This window comes from Meles meles, chromosome 4, assembly GCF_922984935.1.
Source record: "Meles meles chromosome 4, mMelMel3.1 paternal haplotype, whole genome shotgun sequence".
Taxonomy (NCBI): Eukaryota; Metazoa; Chordata; class Mammalia; order Carnivora; family Mustelidae; genus Meles; species Meles meles.
Window position 1 is genome coordinate 76,343,736 of NC_060069.1, and position 22,259 is coordinate 76,365,994.

Consider the following 22,259-nt stretch of genomic DNA (forward strand, 5'->3'; position numbering starts at 1 on the left):
CTAGGCACCTTCCCCTAGATTTCCCCAGTAAACTCAATTTCCCTTGTATTATTATGCAGAGCAATTTTGTTTCCCAACCACTAATTAGGCTCTCGCAAGTCAAAGACATTTCTACTCCTAAATGCTTTAACAACAGTGAGCATTGACCCCAGATCCCACACTTTGTCGCAGAGAAAAATGGACAGAGGCTTTACAATTTCAGTCTTTCCCCTTCTTCCCTGCTCACCAGTGTTTGAAGGAAGAGAGAAGTAGAGATACACTGTTAAACTGCTAATAGGAATTATGCTATTGTTGGGGCCAAGGGCAGTTTGTCCTAAGACAGGACACCTTGGATGTAGATTATTTTGAATTGAAAATAATCAAGGCCCAAAAGTCTCAAAAAGAAATTCTGGGGGCGCCTGGGTGGCTCAGTGGGTTAAGCCTCTGCCTTCGGCCCAGGTCATGATCTCAGGGTCCTGGGATTGAGCCCCACATCGGGCTCTCTGCTCGGCGGGGAGCCTGCTTCCTCCTCTCTCCCTCTGCCTGCTGCTCTGCTTACTTGTGATCTCTCTCCTTCTGTCACATAAATAAATAAAATATTAAAAAAAAAAAAGAAATTCTGACCTCCCTTTTAACTGCCTGGAAAGAATACATAGAGGACTATCTACAGATATAGATATATCTAATCTATATCTAAAATATAGAGGACTATATTTAAAAAAACATTTTATATATATAAATAAATATAAATATACTTTATAAACATATATTTATAAATATGTATATATTTATATTCTCCAGGAAGAGAGGCATCACCACAGATAACCATGCTGTAATATAAATTAGGGATTATAGAGGAGTTTAGCAAAGTGTGCTTGTTAAAATCCTGATGTCCTATTATTTCTTCATGGCCTAGGAAACATTTGTTTACCATTTATGCTTTTTCATCTTTCAGTGAATCCATTCTTTCCCTTTGAAACCCCAGATTCCTACCCCCTTCTCCATAGTTCAGAATAACATATATACCTCATTTTGCCTGTCTCTGAAATATCATATCTGTGTGGATTCCCCTCATGTACACAATGAAATTTGATTTTCTCCTGTTAATCTGGTTCATGTTTATTTAATTCTTAGTCCAGTTAGAAGAATTTTTTTAAAAAGACTTTATTTTAAGTCATCTCCACACCCAACGTGGGACTCAAATTCACAACCCCGAGATCAAGAGTCATATGTTCCACCAACAGAGTCAAGCAGGTGCCCCTTGGTAGAAGAACAAAGGTTAGAAACCCTAACCCTAACAGTGGAAAATTCCTTCCTCCCCAACACAATCCTTCACCTCCATATCCCCCATCAGAAAGCAAAAATGTCTATACCCTGGTTTAGTTTTAAATTATTATTTTTCTTTGATTTTTGTATTTCTTTGTTCTCAGATATCTATTTTAATCATGTCTTATCTAAGAATTGAGATGTATCTTTTATTTTCCATCAAGTGATGAGATACTACTTTTATATGAAATTAGCAGAAATTTTTGGTTTCGTATGACCAGAGGAGTTAAAAAATATGTTGTCAATACCTAGTTAAATAATAAATGGGACTGAAAACTGTATTCAAGTCTCAATTTTAACCTAAGTTTGCACTCCTAATGCTCTTAAATTGTCTTCAAAAATCATGTATCCAAAGAGCATAGCAATAGAGCTATAAAAAGTATAAATCATGTAAAGTAAGTAATAGCCACTGAGGAATGACCACATATAGATAAAGCTGTCTTTCTTATTGTCACTAATACAAGTGCAGAATAACTGCCTGTCACATGCCAGGAAGTGCTGTCAAAAGATTAGAGAAATTATCAGAGTTTTGGAATAGATCATAGAATTTTCAAGGCGAGGGGAGGCTGGTGTGACTCATCCATGCTTCATGAAGGATTCCCAGCAAGATGTTGACCATCAATCTGTCAAAAGCCTCATGCTGACTTTTAGGAGAGCTATTTATCTTCCTTCAAAATAGAATTGCAGTTAAGGAAAGCAACAAAGCCTGTGGGTTTAACCAAACAGGTAACAGAGTCAAAACCCTGAAATTCAGGAGTACATGGTCCAGACATTACCTTATCTCCATGATGATCTGCAGAAAATCTGTACAGTGAAAATGTGGGAAAGTCCTGGACTCAGATATCAATTACAATACTGAAGAGAAAAGAGGTAATTATGCAGATGAGTTGTATTAGTTCCTCAGGCTGCCACAACAAACCTAACACAAAAGTACAAAGGTCTAACTTTTTTTCTTTTGGTCTTAATTTCTTTATGAAGGCTTCCATGGCACATAAAACTATAAAACTTACATTAAATAGATTTATATGCCTTTCTCCTGTTCCAAAAAAAAAAAAAAATGGTTTCTAGGACACCTAAGTGGCTCATTCATTTAAGCAACTGACTTTTTTTTTTCCCTTTTTATTAATTTTTTCAGCATAACAGTATTCATTCTTTTTGCACAACACCCAGTGCTCCATGCAAAACGTGCCCTCCCCATCACCCACCACCTGTTCCCCCAACCTCCCACCCCTGACCCTTCAAAACCCTCAGGTTGTTTTTCAGAGTCCATAGTCTCTTATGGTTCGCCTCCCCTCCCCAATGTCCATAGCCCGCTCCCCCTCTCCCAATCCCACCTCCCCCCAGCAACCCCCAGTTTGTTTTGTGAGATTAAGAGTCATTTATGGTTTGTCTCCCTCCCAATCCCATCTTGTTTCATTTATTCTTCTCCTATCCCCCTACCCCCCCATGTTGCTTCTCCATGTCCTCATATCAGGGAGATCATATGATAGTTGTCTTTCTCCGATTGACTTATTTCACTAAGCATGATACGCTCTAGTTCCATCCACGTCGTCGCAAATGGCAAGATTTCATTTCTTTTGATGGCTGCATAGTATTCCATTGTGTATATATACCACATCTTCTTGATCCATTCATCTGTTGATGGACATCTAGGTTCTTTCCATAGTCTGGCTATTGTAGACATTGCTGCTATAAACATTCGGGTACACATGCCCCTTCGGATCACTATGTTTGTATCTTTAGGGTAAATACCCAGTAGTGCAATTGCTGGGTCATAGGGTAGGGATCCATCAAAATCCTTGAGGAGAACGCAGGCAGCAACCTCTTCGACCTCAGCCGCAGCAACATCTTCCTAGGAACAACGGCAAAGGCAAGGGAAGCAAGGGCGAAAATGAACTATTGGGATTTCATCAAGATCAAAAGCTTTTGCACAGCAAAGGAAACAGTTAACAAAACCAAAAGACAGCTGACAGAATGGGAGAAGATATTTGCAAACGACATATCAGATAAAGGGCTAGTATCCAAAATCTATAAGGAACTTAGCAAACTCAACACCCAAAGAACAAACAATCCAATCAAGAAATGGGCAGAGGACATGAACAGACATTTCTGCAAAGAAGACATCCAGATGGCCAACAGACACATGAAAAAGTGCTCCATGTCACTCGGCATCAGGGAAATACAAATCAAAACCACAATGAGATATCACCTCACACCAGTCAGAATGGCTAAAATTAACAAGTCAGGAAATGACAGATGCTGGAGAGGATGTGGAGAAAGGGGAACCCTCCTCCACTGTTGGTGGGAATGCAAGCTGGTACAACCACTCTGGAAAACAGCATGGAGGTTCCTCAAAATGTTGAAAATAGCAACTGACTTTTGATTTCAGCTCGGGTCATGTACCCGGGGTCAAGAGATTGAGCCCTGTGGGACTCTGCTCAGCAGGAAGTCTCCTTGGGATTCTCTTCTTCTCTCTCTCCCTCTGTCCCTCCCCCTGCTCGTATGCGCTCTCTCTCTCTTTCTAAAATAAATAAGTAAATCTTTAAAAATGAGATAAAAACTAAAAAATAAGAAAAAAGTTTCCTAGTCCAATCCAATAGAACTGAATTGCTTCTGTTGCCCTAACTAGGCTTTATCAATTTCATCAATGTATAGACCCTCTAGGTTATCTACCTGCTTTTCAACCCTCTTCATCCTTTCTAGCAAGTCTTTTCCTATGGAAAAAAAAAACTGAAAATGGCAAACTATCGCTGCCTAAGTCTGCTGGACTTAGGACAAGAGCATTTAACCCCATTCTGTTCCCATTCCTCTGTAAAGTACTGATTTCTGTTGTTTTAGGCGACAGCTTACTTGGGTGGAACTTTGTCTTCCCCACAGTGGGTGTACATCTGAAATGATTATTCAGTTATTTTAGCATTACTGGGCTGCTAAAAGCCTTCCCCATATATGCATGGTTTAGGGCCCAACCAGAAATTTGGGCAGAGCTCATATGAAGAATTTGAGTTTCCCCTCTCAGGCTCTCTCCTTTGCAGAATGTTCCCCTTTATTCTCCTGCGTTGCGGCCCCTCTGAATTCTGTCCTCTCGTTCTCCAAGCCAATAAAATTGTGGATTTCTGTGCACAGAGGTTTTAGGTACCCCTCCTAGGTCTTGTCCTCAAACTAAAAGTCTTTGAAAATGGAGAAACTCACCCAGTGCAATTTTCCTCTTCCTACTGTTGACCCAGTTTCGACCTTCCTTTAGTCTCCAGTGTCTCTAGGTAGTTGTTTATTTTTTCCGGGTTTATAGGTGTTGCATGCAGGAGAACTGGACTGGGAGAAGTTATTCACACTTACTTCATAATTGTCTTTCAGAAGACAGAAGAAATAAGACAATGGACTCATAATTTTTAGGTATTCAACCTTATCGAATACATAATATAAAGAGGATCAAAATCTGCATGGGGATTGCTTAATTTTGCTTTTTACAAAATATCCCCATTCTTTAAAGAAGTGTTAATATTAAATGTGTTCATTTTTACTGCTAGGCTAATGAAAAATGTCCATCATCTACTACATTTAAAGCAGATAAAACTATTGATTTTTCTTATATATAAAAGTAAATATTGTTAGTGGTCAATTCTCTTCCACTTGGATTGACTTCACTAATTTAGGGTCTTGCTCAACATTTTATCATTAATAGCAGTCTGGGAAAGTATGACCACTTAATAAGTTCTTAAAAGAAACTTTATACAATGAGTAATGTCTACCATTAATGGAGCCATCTCTTTGCGATTTAATTGGGAAAGTTTAGTTTCCAGATCGAAATTTAGGATGCAATAAATCTTACCCAACAGTTCTATCAGAAAAACAAAGTGTTCTGTATTATTCTTTTCAAGAGCCAGAAATCAAGAGGTCCAAAATAGTAGCTATATGAAGAACAATACACACCATAGAAATAGCAGAATGGAAACCACCCTGGAAGAGACTAAAGATGTCATCTTCTCTCATTTTCCAACACTTCAAAAGGTAGCTCCTGCCATGTAATTATGCATTAACGATATTCCTGAGATTATGACAATAGAGTCACATTTCACACGAGCTGTCATGCTGCATAAAGTAACAAACACTGTGAAGGTGAAAAGAGTAAAGGTCAAAAGCAGAGCACATTTATTTTGGATCCTGCAGGTTGCTGACACACCTGAGGTGATGGTGATAGAACTACCTGGCTTTCCTGGCCCTTATGATGACGAATCAGTGCTAACCAACTGACAGGTGACCTTTTCTACACTGACTTCCCTTTATTGTTTTTGTAGCTGGTTCAACAGCGGTGTTGTAACATACGCCACTGTGAATCCACAGAAAGTGCTTATCGGCGTGGGGGAAATGTCTTTTTGGAAATTTAAACTAGTTTGTCTGTATAAATGAGAATGCTTGATGAGAAGACTAAACACTCTATTTGTCTGATGATGCAGTGTCAGAGATGGCCTCTTTATAGAAATCATGCCTTATTTATCCAACACCTGGAATATGCAAAACACAAGCTTCCGAAACTTTCTTCTAGTAAGTACAGGTTTTGTTCACAAAATAATAACTTTGCAGTCTATATACTCAGCTTCTCTCTCATCTCTTGATATTCGGGAAATGACTGTAGTTCACAGATATATTTTATTCAATCTGCACATGTTTAAGATAAATGAAACAATATTTTAAAATATGGAGAGTTTTCTCTGAAAAAAAAAGTTAAAACACGTAAATTCAAACCCATATTTCCATCTTCTCTTGAAACTAGAAGAAACTGGCAACCCGGCATTCAGGTTTCTGCATGAGAACACTAAGGTGAGCTGAGTATTTGCAGTTCCTGGAGGACGTGCGCTCCCCAATTGGTTCACCGCGTTCGTTTTCCTGACCTGCTCAGCCCCTAGAGGAATTGAATTTGAGATTTAGGCCTTCAGCAATTAAAATACTGTCTTGTAAACATTCTTCACAGTGGATATAAAGATGAGGTTGTTATTGATAAAGCTCAGTAGTCTCTGAGAAACAGTCCCAAATATAGGAGATTATAGAGTCACCACTCTTTAATCAAACCCCTACAGGGGCTCCTGGGTGGCTCAATGGGTTAAGCCTCTGCCTTCGGATCAGGTCATGATCTCAGGGTCCTGGGATCCAGCCCCACAACGAGCCCCACAACGAGCCCCACATGGAGCCCCTCATTGGGCTCTCTGCTCAGCAGGGAGCCTGCTTCCCACTCTCTCTCTGCCTTCCGCTCTGCCTACCTGTAATCTCTTTTTGTCAAATAAATTAATAAAAATCTTAAAAAAAAAATCAAACCCCTACAGAGAATATGTACACTTTGCCAAAGTGATTTTCCAGCATACAGGTCAAAAACTAATTTAAAAAAATCATCTATACAGGTTTTTAGAGGACAGTTGAATACTTTTTAAATGTAATTTATTTTTATTGTAAGATTCAGGAATTCGCTATTTTTGCCAATCATACATTTCCAAGTGAAGTGGAAGTAGAAATGTCTGTACCCTCTAATTTAAGCGTGGTAAAAGAATTTGGAGAAATTTAAAACAAGAACTGAAGGTTATCAGAACATCAAAAAATTGACCTTGTCAAGAGAATAGGTACAATCTATTTGAAAGAAACAAATTCCTGACCAAAGTTCTGACAGACCAACTTAATGAGGATCATCTATATTATTCACTTGCTCTCATTTACTCATCAAGACAATCTTCTGATATAGATTGTATTTGTCATCTATTACCACATAAAAAATTACCCCCAAACTTAGAAGCTTAAAACAACAAACATTTACTGTTTGGCTAACTCTAAATAAGACTTGGGAAAACCTGTAGTTGCCAAACTAAAATATGGATATGAACAGTCCCTTCCATTTGTTCAGATGGTGGCTTGTGCAAACATCCTCCTTGAGACATACACCCATGAAAAAAAGACAAGTAAGAAAAGTTTTCAAAATGTAACATTACACCACAACGAGGAGTGTCCCCCACCCACCGCAAACCTGTTCTCCAAATGCATCCACCTCCTTGGTAGATGAGAGCTTCACTGTTCCCTTCGATTTCCTTTTTTTCCTTGCTTTACTTTTTTTCTCTATTTCCCTCATCCCCTCTTCAAACCAAGCTAATTTTAAAATATTGCTTGAATTTTATGAACACAATCTTGCTCTCGGGATATTGATATTCTATGTGAATTAAGAAAATAAAATGCATCCCATTTTTATAGCCACATTTTGGAGGAAATGAAAACCACACTATAACAACACACACAGGCACACACACAAACACTGATAAATTGCTATTACAGGCTCTTCTATAATGCAAATTAAATAGTTGACTGCAGTACACATAGAACATCTGCTAACCCAAATTAAAATGAACGAGGAATGAAATTAGAATTGCTTTTTCCATCTAACCATAAAGAAGATGGAACATATTATGAGCCAGATATTCTCAACATTTTAAGGCATTGCCTATTAGTAAGCTTAGTACAGTAAATTGAAGGAATAACTAAGCAGTGTCCTGAGGACCTGAAAGAGTTAATGACTGTGGCTGCCTAAGTGCTTAATTAACAGCTGGGCCAAGTTGCCAGGCAACGCTAATTCAGTAATAACAACAACAGGTACAGAGTTGTTCTCAATCTCAGACTAACGTTGGTCATAGTCCTTTTTTCTGGAGCTGAACTATTTTATGATTTCTTGCTTTAATGACCTGTTATCAAATTTATTATCTCACTATGCATTTACTATACAGTAGACAGTGGATAACTGTAGAAGACACCCAATAATTTTTAGACACATCTCATTCTCAAAACTGTGAAAATGCTAATCTGAATGCCTGGACAAAAGAGACAAAAGATAATGTCCATTTCTCTGTGGAGAACAGCCCATTTCCAGTGTCTCTCTCTCCTTCTGTGGTTCGCTCCACTGGCTGATGTAATTATCATTGAAGATGATAAGATTTGCTTGATCTTGGTGATTTGACTTTTCTCTTAAACTTTTTTTCATCATCAAAGAAGAAACAGTATCCTGGTCTTTTCAGTAGCACATGCATCAAAATTGATTGCATCAAAATTTCTGAGACCAAATCTCAGAAAACAGGTTTAGCATGACCCCAACTCAAAATGACATAAAAACTATTAAAGTACTCCACGATTTTTACATTGCTCAAAAATGAAATGAATGGTTTGTAACAGTAGGAGTTATTTTCACTTGTGTGTAACAGGAAACTGAAGAATGCTTAAACAAATCATGGTGTGATTTTTTTTTCTTTTTTTGATTCTTCAAAGGAGCTATCAAAGATCCAGCCAGCTTTCGGCTCTAGCAACTGTCGGGTATAGCTCTCATGCCAAGAGAGCTCTTCTCCTTCCACCTTGCATCTATATTCTAGAAAGAAATAATGAGAAGGAAAAAGACAAAAGACATGCACCAGCTTAGTCAGACTCCTTTCAGAGAGCCTGCCTAACTATCCCACATGGTAGACTTACACAGTATCTCCTTGGCCAGAACTGTGCCCTATGTCACCCATCCACACCTCCCTTCAAGAAAGCCCAGTAAATCAAGTATTTAAGCTGTATCTATTGCCATCAAAATTAAAATGGAGTTCTGTTACTGAGGAAGAAGAGAGAAACTTGTATCAGGCACGCCACTGACATTGTCTGCTAGAGGACATGAAAAAAAAGATCACAATGGATGCAGAGGAGATAGGCAAAGAAATTAAAACAATTTCAGAGACCAAAATAAAATGAAGAACAAACAAGACTCGTCCAACAATTGATGCTCCTGTGGGGAGCTCGCAGTAGCAGTTAGTACATATTTAGTGCTTCCCACACTCTAGGTGTTACTGTAGGTAATTACTACAGATGCTTTCCATATAGTAACTCATTTAATTTTCACAGTAATCCTTTGGGATAGATAGTCACTGTTTGTTTACTGAAACTGCTTATTTTCCTTCAACCTTATTTCCATTTTGTTCGCCTTCGTGGAAGAACAGCTTGAGCCTTCTGAGTGGTTGTTCCTACTCATTCAGTGGCCTGAGCAGTGGGCGTGGCAGACCGGTCTTCAGTGGCGGGCTGGGCACTCCACTCTTCATAGGGAACTGCTGAATGGGCACAGACGACACGGGCACGCCTTTGAATGAGTCCGCAACTTCAGACTGAGTAGCAGTGAACTCAGGAGCTGGAGCAGCGCATTCACCAGGAAATTCCTACTTGGTCACGGCCTTTGCAGCAACGGCCTGCTTTTCCTTTTCAGGCTCTTCGGGCTCTCCGTAGAAGGAGAGCTCAGGGGTGGCCTCCCATGAGGGGGTTCAGGGAAGCCTGGGCCATGCATGCACAGAACTTCCCAGGCCAGCATCCACCACCTCCAACCCACTATGTCAGCTCCCCTGCTGTTGTGTGGGATGGCCACGTCCACTCAGCACAGAGGACGGTCTGGGTCACACAGAGCGATGTCCGGCAGGTTACCCTTAGACATCTCTGTGAGAAGCTGGTGCTCAGCCCTGGGATCCGCAACCACCAGGAGACACAAACCCCCGGAGGCTGCCTGGACCTTGTTAGCGAAGGTTCCAGGAATGAGGCGGCCACAATCAGAGCGGCTCCAGTGGCACCAGAGCCCATGGGCCACGATTCCTGGATGATACCACACTGACATGAGCCGGGTTTTTGATGGCAACAATGGCATGAGCTGCTGTCAGAAGCTTCTCCCAGGTTCTCTTCGGATTTATGAGTAGACGCCATACTTTTCCTTTTGTACATGTACTGTTCCGTTTGAAAGCCAAGGTTGGTGCCACCTAAATGGGTTCCTGCTGCAAGCAATTTGAGGACATCTTTCATTTGCAGGACTTTGGAGCTCTGGACATTGTGAAAGTTTCTCTTTAGGTTACAATAGGAGCACAGAACCAAGCCCTGTGATTCCCTCCCTGTAGTGGGAAAAACTGTTTCATCACCATTTTAGAGATGAGAAAATAAAGGCACAAAAAGAAGCCATTTGCTCATGATAAATAGAAAATAAGCTGAAAAGCCAAGTCTCGAATGTAGGTGTTAGAATCTACAGTCTTAACACCTATGCTCCAATGCTTTCCATTAGGGTAACCAAGGTTATTGGGTTTAGCACAGACAGTCCCGAGTTCCAGTACACCCCTTAGTCCCACACACACTGGGATGGTTGTTTTCCCCATCTCCCAGAGTTAATCCTGTTATCTTTCATAGCAGAAACATTTTCTTTTTTTTTTCTTTTTTTTTAAAGATTTCATTTACTTATTTGACACACACAGAGAGAAATCACAAGTAGACAGAAAGGCAGACAGAGAGAGGGGGAAGCAGACTCTCTGCCAAGCAGAGAGCCCGATGCGGGACTCGATCCCAGGACCCTGAGATCATGACCTGAGCCGAAGGCAGAGGCTTAACCCACTGAGCCACCCAGGCGCCCTCATAGCAGAAACATTTTCAATGCTAAAATCAATACGTAATTTTAAAGAACAATAAAAACATAATGATTACAAATCCTTAATGTTTTAATAATCTTTTGTCTTAATCTTAGAAGATAGGAGACACAATATGTCTAAATGGTGAAGAAATGTTTATCCAAAGTTGACAATTCTCTTTCATTTCATTTATTTTTCCTTCTTACATAAATGTTAATTTTCTTATAGTCACAGAAAAGGTAATTTAGAAGTTACTTTGGTTTTAAAGTTTAATAATCAATTTATTAATTTACAGATTCTAATTTCATTCTTCCTTAAGCATTTAACTTCAGTTTACAAATCTTATTATTCCATTATAAGTCTAGCAAATTTAAACTGTCACTTTTAATGCCTTCAATTAATGTTTGGTTACATTCTCAAATGTAGCTAATTAAACTCTTTCAAATGTTTTAAACAGGGTGTATAAATATAAATTTAATATATTGACTTTCTTTTAAGTCCTTCAATTGTCTAAGTGACAAAACTTTGCAAGTAATTAAATCATTCTTATGAACCAAATTAAATTTTAAAATATGGTGAAACTTAAGGTCCACTAAATGTTCTAATACTATATATAAACAGTAAAATTTCTACCTAAATTCATTAATCTAAATCAATTACTCAATTCTACATTTTAAATTGGAATCACATGTCTATGTTAATCTAATAACTATAATTCTTGTTAGTATTACAACCTATAAGGCTAAATGTGTACAGATTCTTTAGCAAAAGAAAATATTAATATGACATATTTCAGTCTCAACTATTTCTATTATTCATTCTATAACTCTTATGGGTATTAAAATGATAACTGGTTTAAATTTTGGATATTTCTGTCTGGCTTTCTATAACAATTATAGTCATAACTTTTAAAGGCATTCTACTAAGTCCTCTGTTTAATTCAACCGAAGTTAAACACTTTATTTAAAAAGAGTTTTTATTATTCATTAGAGAGAGAGAGCTCGAGCAAGAGCATGACTAGGGGAAGGATCAGAGGGAGAATGCGAAGCAGACTTCCCATTGAGTGGGGATCCCGATGTGGGGCTCCATCCCAGGACCCTGGGATCATGACCTGGGCTGAAGGAAGACACTTGGCTGATTGAGCCTTCCAGGTGCTCCCAAATTCAACATTTTTTAATAGCTTCTGATTTTGTAAGTTTCTCTCTCTCATTCTCCCATGTGAGTAGGTGTGTGTATTTGCATGTCCTTGTGATTGTGTGTCCTATGTGTTTGTGTGTTCCTGTGTGTATGTGTATTTGTGTCTATATTTGCGTGTATTTGTATGCATGTGCATGTGTGTGAATGTATATACACACGTACATGGAGCTGGCAGTGGAAGAGAATGATTCCTAGTATTTTCAGAGAGAGCTGATAAGAATACTCACCAATAATAATGATACCAGCGATTTCAAAATAGTCAGATTTAGGGACATTTGTTGCTTTTTACTTAAATTTTTCTCTATTGCTTGAATAAGCAAATGTCACCTTTAAATGAAAAAAAGAAAATTTCTTTTTTTTTTAAAGATTTTATTTCTTTTTCTTTTTCTTTTTTTAGAGAAAAAGAGAGAGAGAGAGACCACGTGCACCTGAGCAGGGGAGGGGCAGATGGAAAGGGAGAGAGAGACTCTTAAGCAGGCTCCACACTCAGCACAGAGCCCTTTGTGAGGCTTGATCTCACAACCTTGAGATCAGTCCTGAGCCAAAATCAAGTCGGATACTTAACCCACTGAGCCATACAGGCTCCTCAAGATTTTATTTTTAAAAAAATTGACATCCAGTGTGAGGTTTGAACTCACTACCCTGAGATCAAGAGTTCCATGCTCTATTGACTAAGTGACCAGGACACCCTGTCTTCTCTTTAAATATTTTTTAAAAGGATAACTCCTTTTGTATTGACATGGAAAGATATCTAGACCATATTCTCAAGTCAAAAAAGTAGGTTCAGAATAATATGTGTAATTTTATCCCATTTTTGGAAAAAAAACTGGAATAAAAATTTAATGTGGTATGCATATCAATTGTCTCAAAAAATACACAGTATCTCTGGAATGGGCCTGGAATTGGGGTCTGGAAGTTTGTGATATGTAGCTGCCTAGAACAGGAACATTAACCTAAACAAAAAGGGAGTTTACTTCAGTTGTGAAATCCTGGCTCTAGGCACTTTCCTGGTTTGGTCTCACCATCTTTCAAGTGTGTCTCCCATATTCACAGTCACAAGATTGTTGTTGTGCCTCTAGGCATTAACTCCAAATTCCAGTCATAAAGAAGATAAAGAGAAAAAAAATGTATGCCAGATGAGTTTATGTCTCTTAGGGAAAAAACCAGCTCTCCCCCAAGTCATGCCCTGTTAGCTTGTATCTCATTGGCTGACTGGGCCGTAGGACCACACAGGTGCAGGAAACCTACAAAACATAGCTTGTCAGTGGGCACATCAATACCCCAAACATAACAGAATCATTTAACATTAAGGGAGAAAAGAGTTTATCTATATACTCCTAGACTATTTCCATTGTTGTGATAAGAATCTACTTATGGAGGGTGTGTGTGGATTTTTAATTTATAAAGAATTTATGTAGACAATGAGTGGAGGAAGGGCATTCCAGATAGAGAAAATCATCTGATTTAAAATATCTAAATACGTGGAAAATATTTCTAGTATAATTGTATGTGATTGCATATACTTTCATTAAAAAGATGAATTGCTAAAATGATCAAAACTGTTATAATGAATTTTTTATGCAACATAATGCACTGTGTTCAAGATACAACATTTAGAATAATCTAATAGCTGGAACATGGAAAATGCTTCATGTAGGTTAAACACTGGTTTGATTGTTATTATGGCATTCATTCACACTCAGGCAGTTGGGAAGCTAGCTGGAGAAAATCATGCAGCAGTCCAAGTGAAAAAAAAATCCATATTTGCATTTCATCACTTCATACTCAAAATACTTTAAAAAAAACATTTATTTGTAAATCCAAAGAGTAATATTAGATCAAAGCATGGAAACAGCAAAAACTTACCCTCAATTAGTCTACAACTATTTTTTATTGTATTTTTTTAAATGAACATTCTTAAAGTTTTATTTATTTTAAGTAATCACTACAGCAAATGTAGGGATCGAACTCATGAGCCTGAGGTCAAGAGTCACAGCTCCTTCAACCGAGCCAGCCAGGTGCCCTATGACGATTTTTAAATTTCAAAGATTTTGGGGCGCCTGGGTGGCTCAGTGGGTTGGGCCGCTGCCTTCAGCTCGGGTCATGATCTCGGGGTCCTGGGATCGAGTCCCGCGTCGGGCTCTTTGCTCGGCGGGGAGCCTGCTTCCCTCTCTCTCTGCCTGCCTCTCTGTCTACTTGTGATCTCTCTCTGTCAAATAAAAAGTGTAGCTTATCTGAATAAAAACTCTTTAAAAAAAAAAAAAAAAAAAAAAAAATTTCAAAGATTTTGTCCTCCCATTCCTTATCCTTCTGTGTACATGTTTTACCTATCTGTAATTTCAAACGACTTTCTACTTTGTAAACTGGAAACCAACTATTACAGAGAAGAATGAATGCAAACGTTTTTCTGATTTGCATAAACAAATAAAGAGATACAAAGCACTGAGGTCTAAAAGAGTGAATAGTGCATTATGTTCTCTCCTCTGCACTTTGTTTTCCCAAATTCCGAGTTTGAGAGTAGATGACGGGGTGCTCAATCAGCAGCACATATGCTAAAATTGGTGGGAGAGGAGGTGACAGGTTTTTTGTATTTTTAAAAACTATTGTCTTTTTGAGAAAGAGTGCGACCCACACATTGGAAGGGGAGGTTGAGGAAGGTGAAACTCCGAAAATAGATTGTGTGCTCTGGTGGGAGGAAGCAGCTGCCCGAGGAGGAACAGGAGCAGCTCGGGGTGAACCTCCGAGCCCAGAGCTAACAGGATTAAGAGGCATTGAGGGTATGAAGGATGAGTCAGAAGCCTGGGCTGGGGGAAATTCAGAGGATGTGGGGACAAGGCAAGTTCCTCATCTGGACTCTTGACTTCTGGAGGGAAGTAGTTCCCTCTGACCCGTGTGTGTTTGGCGAAAAGTAATGAATTCTGGAGAATAGCACAAAGTATAGTAAGGAGATGGACAGGGGAAAAGTCCCATGATTGAAATAAAACTTTTACAGGTCTAGCAGTAAAAATTAAATTAAATTAAAGTTAAATTAAATTAAATTAAGTGGCTTTGCAAAGCCTCCCCAAAAATGTTAGTCCTTCTGTCCCACTGTCTTTGTAGGCCCCATGGTGCCTGTACCGTGTTTTACGTTTGTTAAGTGTTCACTAGGAGCATATTACATGATGGAGGACTGGACTGATGGCCACTGACTGATCATCCTAGGAGATAACATTCATACCAGATGCCTTTCAGATTTGTAATCCTGGCTTTTTCGATATCATAATCTTTTCCCAGCATCCCCTGAGCTGATTTCTCTGTCTTTACTATCTTCCAGAGAACAGGGACCTGCCTGCGCTATGGAGCTCTCTAACCCGTAGCCTATGGGCTCTCTTTCTATATCAGCATTTTAATTCAGGACTTAAGATTTGTCGGTCACTTGCTGGTGGTTGCACAGCACCTGCCACTAACACTATCACTCATTGTGCTGCTCCAGGTCCCCCACTGAGACACCAGCCATGGCACCTCATCACATCAGGCTCAGACAAAGCAGAGGACTCCATCTGAACCACTGGCCTGTGGGCCAGCAGTCCTCTGGTGCTGACAGATAGCTTTCTATACAGTGGGGAAAAGACGGTCTCTTCAACAAATGCTGCTGGTGAGACAGGGAAACCAAAGGGACCTCACGAGAAAAAGCCTGGTTCTTTTTCCTTTACTTCTTTTCCGGCTTCCGTTTTGCTAGGGTCTGCACCCCCACCCACTCTACACATGCCTTATAATACAAATAGCTTGTGTCTTCCCTGTGAGGGACAGGAGTTAATGATTTCTCTAGAATAGATAACATTTGAGGAAGGACCAAAGGAGAATGACTGGAAGAAGCTGCCATGTGCGTATTCCAGACCATGGGCATCTTGATGCCAAGGCTCCCTGGCTCCCAGAAATAACACTTGGGCCCTCATCTTTGTTTAACTGGTTCCTGGATACCTGAGAGGACATGTGCACCAGACCACCATCTTCAGTAAAAACCCCCAGACCCCAAACAAAGATGGGACCCATGTTCCATTCCTTTCTCAGTCTCCCAGAGGGTTCATCTCTATCTGCTCTCTCTACATCTTCAATAAACCCTGTTTTCACTTTCTTCTGGCTCATGTTTGATTCCCATCCTGCGTGAAGTGAAGGACCCTCTTGGCTGGTCCCATGGGACTGCCCCCCTCCCCCCAAATTGTCCTCAGACCTGGCCTGCCTGCATCACTGGAAAAATTAGATGGCTACATGCAAAAGAAAGGTGAGAAAGAAGGAAGGAAAGAAAAAGAAAGAAAGGGAGGGAGGAGATAGGGAAGGAAGAAAAAAAGGAAGGAAGGGAGAAAGAAAGGAAGGAAGAAACTGGGCCACTTCCTTACACTATACACAAAAATAAACTCAAAATGGATTGAAGACCTAAATGTGAGACCTAAAACCATAAAATTCCTAGAAGAGAACATAGGCAGAAATGTCTCTGATATCAGCTGTGGACAATTTTCCTAAGTATGCCTCCTAGACAAGAGAAACAAAAGCAAAAATAAACAGTTGGCATTGCACCAAAATAAAAAGCTTTTGCACAGTAAAAAAAGCATCAACAAAATGAAAAGGCAACTTACTGAATGGGAGAAGATATTTGCAAATGATATAGGTGATAAGAGGTTAATACTCAAAATATATAAAGAAATCATGGGATTCCTAGGTGGCTCAGTCTGTTAAGTGCCTGCCTTCAGCTCAGGTCATGATCCTAGAGTGCTGGGATCGAGTCCTTGCTCAGCGGGGAGCCTGCTTCACCCTCTGCCTGCCCCTCTCCCTGCTTTTGCTCGCTCCCTCCCTCTCTCTCTCAATCCATCAAATAAATAAATAAATACATCTTTAAGAAGAAAAAAAGAAATCATAAAAGTCAACACACACTAAAAGCCCCAGAAATAATCCAACTAAAAAATGGGCAGAGGATCTAAATAAACATTTTTCGAAAGATGTACAGATGGTCAACAGATACATGAAAAGAAGCTCCACATCACTAATTATCAGGGAAATGCAAAGTGAACCCATAATGAGATATCACCTTATACCTGTCAGAGTGGCTAGTATCAAACTGACAAGAAATAACAAGTATTGGCATGATGTGGAGAAAAAGGAACCTTTGTGCACTGTGGATGGGAATGAAAACTGGTACAGCCACAGTGGAAAACAGTATGGAGTTTCCTCAAAAAATTAAAAATAGACACCCCATATGATCCAGTAATTCCATTACTGGGTATTTACCCAGAGAAAATGAAAACACTGATGTAAAGAGATATATGCATCCTTATGTTTGTTGCAGCATGATTTACAATAACCAAGATGAGCAACCCAAGAGTCCATCAGTAGATAAATAAAGAAGATGTGACATATATACACAATAGGATACTACTCAGCCGTAAAAAAGAAATCTTGCCATTTACAGCAACATGGATGGAACTCGAGAGTATAATACTAAGTGAAATAAGTCAGACAGAGAAAGACAAATACCATATGATTCACTCATATGTGGAAGTAAAGAAACAAATGAAAAACAGCATAGAAGAAACCAAGAAACATAGGCAGAAACTTAACTACAGAGAACTGATGGCTGCCAGAGGGGAGGTGGGTGAGGGGATGGGTGAAATAGGTGAAAGGGATTAAGAGGTACAAACATCCAGTTACAAAATAATCACAGAGATGAAAAGTACAGCATAGGAAATATAGTCAATTAGATTGTAATAACATTGTTTGGTGACAGATGGTGACTACACTTACGTGGAGTGCTGAGTAATTCATAGAATTATTGTATCATTATATTGTGCACCTGAAACTAATATAATACTGCATGCTAGTTATACTTCAATAAAAATAATAATGGAGGAAAATTAACTACATAAAAATCATGCCAGATTTTACTAGGAATATTTAACATCTTGCCATTACTCCAAACTCCAGATATTACTTATACATTTCACAGGAAAGTTACATCTTGTTAAATATAATGTTTGTTCATGAACATTTTCTTCTATGGCTTTTCTCTTAATTCAGACCATTAGTATACCTCATGCAGATTCATGGAGCTGCCTACTTCCTGGAGGACAAGAGTTCCAGGCCCTACATTACCTCCAATTTATCTACCTACCATGAGCTAAAACATCTTCACGAAGCACAGATTTGATCATGTGACTCTCCCAATCAAAAATCTTTTTTTTAAAAGATTTTATTTATTTATTTGACAGATGGAGATCACAAATAGGCAGAGAGGCAGGCGGCAGGGCTGGGGGGGAAAGCAGGCTCCCTGCTGAGCAGAAATTCCCAGGACCCTGAGATCATGACCCGAGCCGAAGGCAGAAGCTTAACCCACTGAGCCACCCAGGTGCCCTCCGATCAAAAATCTTTCATGATTTCCTGTTGCAGAAGATAAACACCAGCAGCCTCTCAAGTCATGCTTACCTCCATAACCTCACATCGACTTGGGCTTCATTTCACATTCCTCTCAATCATTGTTCAAGGTGTTCCTGATATACTGAGTGTTCAACAACCATAGAAGTTTTCCTACACTCTCCTCCATCCTCCAGGAGCTTTCTGAACTTCTCTTAACAATCTAACTTGCGCTAAACCGACCTGTGTCTTGGCCTCTTCCGTAAGACTGAAACCCAGGGACCAGAATTTGCATTTCATTCATCCTCCTCACTCCTATTTCTTCTTGGGTAATTACCTGTGTGGTATAAAAGTATAAAAGGGGCATCACTAACACCTTTGAAGTCTTCTTCCTTTGGCAACAGTGAACTGGAGCAAAATGGATACTTAGACTATAACAATCAGATTCTCTCCTACTGAATTTGGAAACAGAACACACACAAAATCACACACAGACTTTAGGTGGAAGTTCATGTAGACATAGAGCTTGCAATTATTAGCTGGGGGTCGCTCCTATGAGTCATGTATAAGCTGGTCAGCAAGCAAACAGGAGGCTGACAGAAGGCGGAATGAAGCAGAAATATGGCAGGGGCAAAAATGCCATGGAGTGGGAAAAAAAAAAAAAGGAAACAGAAGACAGAAAAGTGTGTGTAAGTCAGGGAAATGGAAGGAAAATGTCTGGCAGCTCGCTAGTGCCAGTGAGGCTAGCCTGTCCTGTTAGCACTGGCTCTGTGAGACTTCCATGCACCGATATCCTTCAGGTAAACAGACCTGAATTAGAACTGCTTTCCTTACAACTAAAGGATGCCTTCTTAATACAACCTAACATTTACTTTGATCGTGAAGTGTGTATTAAATTGAAGTGTTAGACAACATTACATTAAATAGAATTTCCTCAAGTTGAATTGACACTGGACAGCTTCAGGAATACAAGACACAGGTGGACCAATGTCCTATACATGATGGTGTCTAGTTGTTTCCACTGAGCAGATCCTCCAACGTGGAGGGAAGAATGCAGAACTTTCTCCACTGTTCCAAACTGTCTCATAAATTTTGCATTAAAAAGTCAAGAGTCATTTTTCCAGAGCAATACACATTTATAACCTATGCTATTAAAAATGGATGATTCAATATTTTATATTTTATTCCAGATTTCAGTAATCTTGAGGTTAATTTGATATTGATTGATAGAATGAGTACTATTACTGGAAGCTACATATAAAATATTCATAAGCATAATCCTATGGACTGAATTAGTCATAGGAGATATGATTAAGACGTATAGAATCCTAGCTTTGCTGACCTTAATAAGAGGGCCAAAGTACAACCTACATTGTAATTGGACCCTGCATTCTACTTCAGAATTGACCTGTGGCAAAATTTAACCATTATTTAAACATTTCTATTCTGAAACCCCTTCCTAAATTGGAATAAATTATATACTAGTCAGTGCTAAAATAAGAAATATTTTAAAGATGAAATTTAACTTGCGTACAACTCAGAGGCTATGTTACTAAAACAAATTTTAAAAATCGATTTCACATGTTATTTTGCATTGTAACTGTTACCTTTTGTGTGTGTAGTTAAATGCACGTATATAACCAGAAGTATAAAACAATGTCTATACAATCATGGGTGCTTTTTACCACAATGAGAAATATTTAGAGAATAGCTTGATTGCCTCATCAAATAAAAGGAAAGGCAGTGTTTTATATGTTCCTACACTTACCTCATTCAATATTATTTTTTTATATGTTCATTTGTGTGACTACTTAGGCAGAGCAGAGCAAAATGCAGGATCGTGGTCGTTTGGGCCAAAGAAATGGAAAATGTTGGCTGTTTTTTCCACTTGGCTTCACCTCTGGCAGGAGAAAAGGAGTCAGCCAAGAAATCTGATGCTAGTGCAGACTGAAGGACATGTTGCTGAGTAAGATATTAAGAAATGCTACTCACATTGGAAATATATACAGTTTAGAACTGTATATATATATATCTGATATATATCATATGTATATACAGTTTAGAACTATATATACAGTTCTAAACTGTATATGCATATGATATATGTATGTACATATGATATATATCAGATATATATATACAGTTCTAAACTGTATATATTTCCAATATATCACATATATATCGTATGTATATATAAAATCTCCTTATAAAATTCACTAATGGAAAGAAATTTGGGTAGATCGCATGTACGTTAAAATGACAAAGAAAAAATAAAATAACACTCCTCCAGTGTTCTTGAATCTTTTCAAACACTTCATGTAAGCTTGTTCATCTGGAAGTTTATAGCACAGAACTAGCCAGATTTGCACAACCAAAGCAGAGTAGATACCCAGACCACTCACTCATAAGGTGCCAAATCCAGGGTAGAACAATCTGGGGTGGTGTGAGGTAGGAACAGACACTGCTCACATTTACCAGCTAACTCTCGCCTCCCCATTTGGTCTAACTGCATCAAAACTGGTCGGAAGGATAAGATCTGCTTTCTGAACATATGTGACACTTTATTTTTAGGGCTTATTAAGTGCTTTGGACCAATATTTTAGCTTGATTCATTATAAATGAAGATACATTCAGGGAAAAGATCTATACAGGATAAGAATTAAAATTATTCTGTCTTTTTTAATGTACATCTCACCAGTATATATATGTGTGTGTGGGTTTTTAAATTTTTTCCTCTTTTTTAAAAGAATATGATAGGCATTAAAAGATCAGTTGAGGGGTGCCTGGGTGGCTTAGTGGTTAAGTGCTCGACATTCAATTTCAGCTCAGGTCATGATCTCAGAGTAAATGCTGTTTTTCAGAACTTCACACCTTTTCCCAGATTCTCTCCAAGGCAGGCCCTGGGTCCACCAGTGAGGTGTGCAGCTACACGAGGTCACAGGCAAGAAATGGAGACAAGGTGGGTCCTGGGAAAAACAGTGTCCTCTATATTCTCCATGGTCTAAGATGCAGTATCTGGTCTCTACCACTTCCTGGACAGACTCCCAGTCAGAGAGGTACCTCGGGGCATCCTGCAGCTGTCTATCACCAAAGTGCTGGTGGCACTGTGATCTGTTCTCAGTTCAGTAGGGCAGTGCTCTCCCTCACAGACTCAGTCAGTTCTTAATGACATAGTCCAGAAGACTGATCAAGCCTCACTTGAAACTAGCCCTTCTTCCAGAATTTTCTGTTACCATTCAGAAACCATCTACTTTTCTTTATTGTTTAACCCAATTTAGGTTTATGTGTGTTTAAATATAAAGACTTGTGACTGGTTTCAATTTCTGTATTTTTATGTACAACTTAGCATTGCTGTGACAGTCACCATGTTTAAAAATGTTTTTGCAAACTATCATAAAAGAACAAGAAGGAAATGATTATGCAGGAAACCAATAATGCATCAATAACAAGATCTAGCTTCCAAAGACTTTCTTCTCTCCTATTGAGCCATACTTGGGCTTTGCCTGGTGTTGGCCTTATACTTCTCCAGTGATTAATCTGTTTCAAAGGTGTTGTCTTAGAAATGCTCTGTTCTAGAATCTTTGCTGGTGTGTCTACAAGTAGTGGATATAAACAAATGGCAGTGGCATGGGGGCTGTGACATAGCACCTTCCAGAGTCAGAGCACCAAAAAGGGGGCTGTGGTCAGAAAGAAGGTAGCTGGGATATCTCCGGAACATATGATTTTCTGGATCAATGACAGTGACTGCTCCAGTGGAGTGGGGATGGGAAGGGCAGGGCAGGCCAGCACATTTTGGGATGATGCTCAGTATCAATAAATGCCATCAGGACCTGGACTGGGACTGTCTCATGACGGTATCCCAATGATCTGGGCCCAGTTACTTGTATGTAGATTAGTCATGTGCCTGAAGGGGTTATACTGAATGGAGAGGCACCAAAAGTATTCAAAGACCCT

The 22,259-nt window shown here is 39.2% G+C and overlaps 1 protein-coding gene and 1 pseudogene across 1 annotated transcript in view; both read right to left on the reverse strand.

Moving 5' to 3' along the window:
- Positions 1-22,259, reverse strand: part of NMD3 (NMD3 ribosome export adaptor) — a 123,605-nt gene that overhangs the window by 67,218 nt on the left and 34,128 nt on the right. The window lies entirely within an intron of this gene.
- Positions 9,325-16,049, reverse strand: LOC123940708 (annotated as a pseudogene).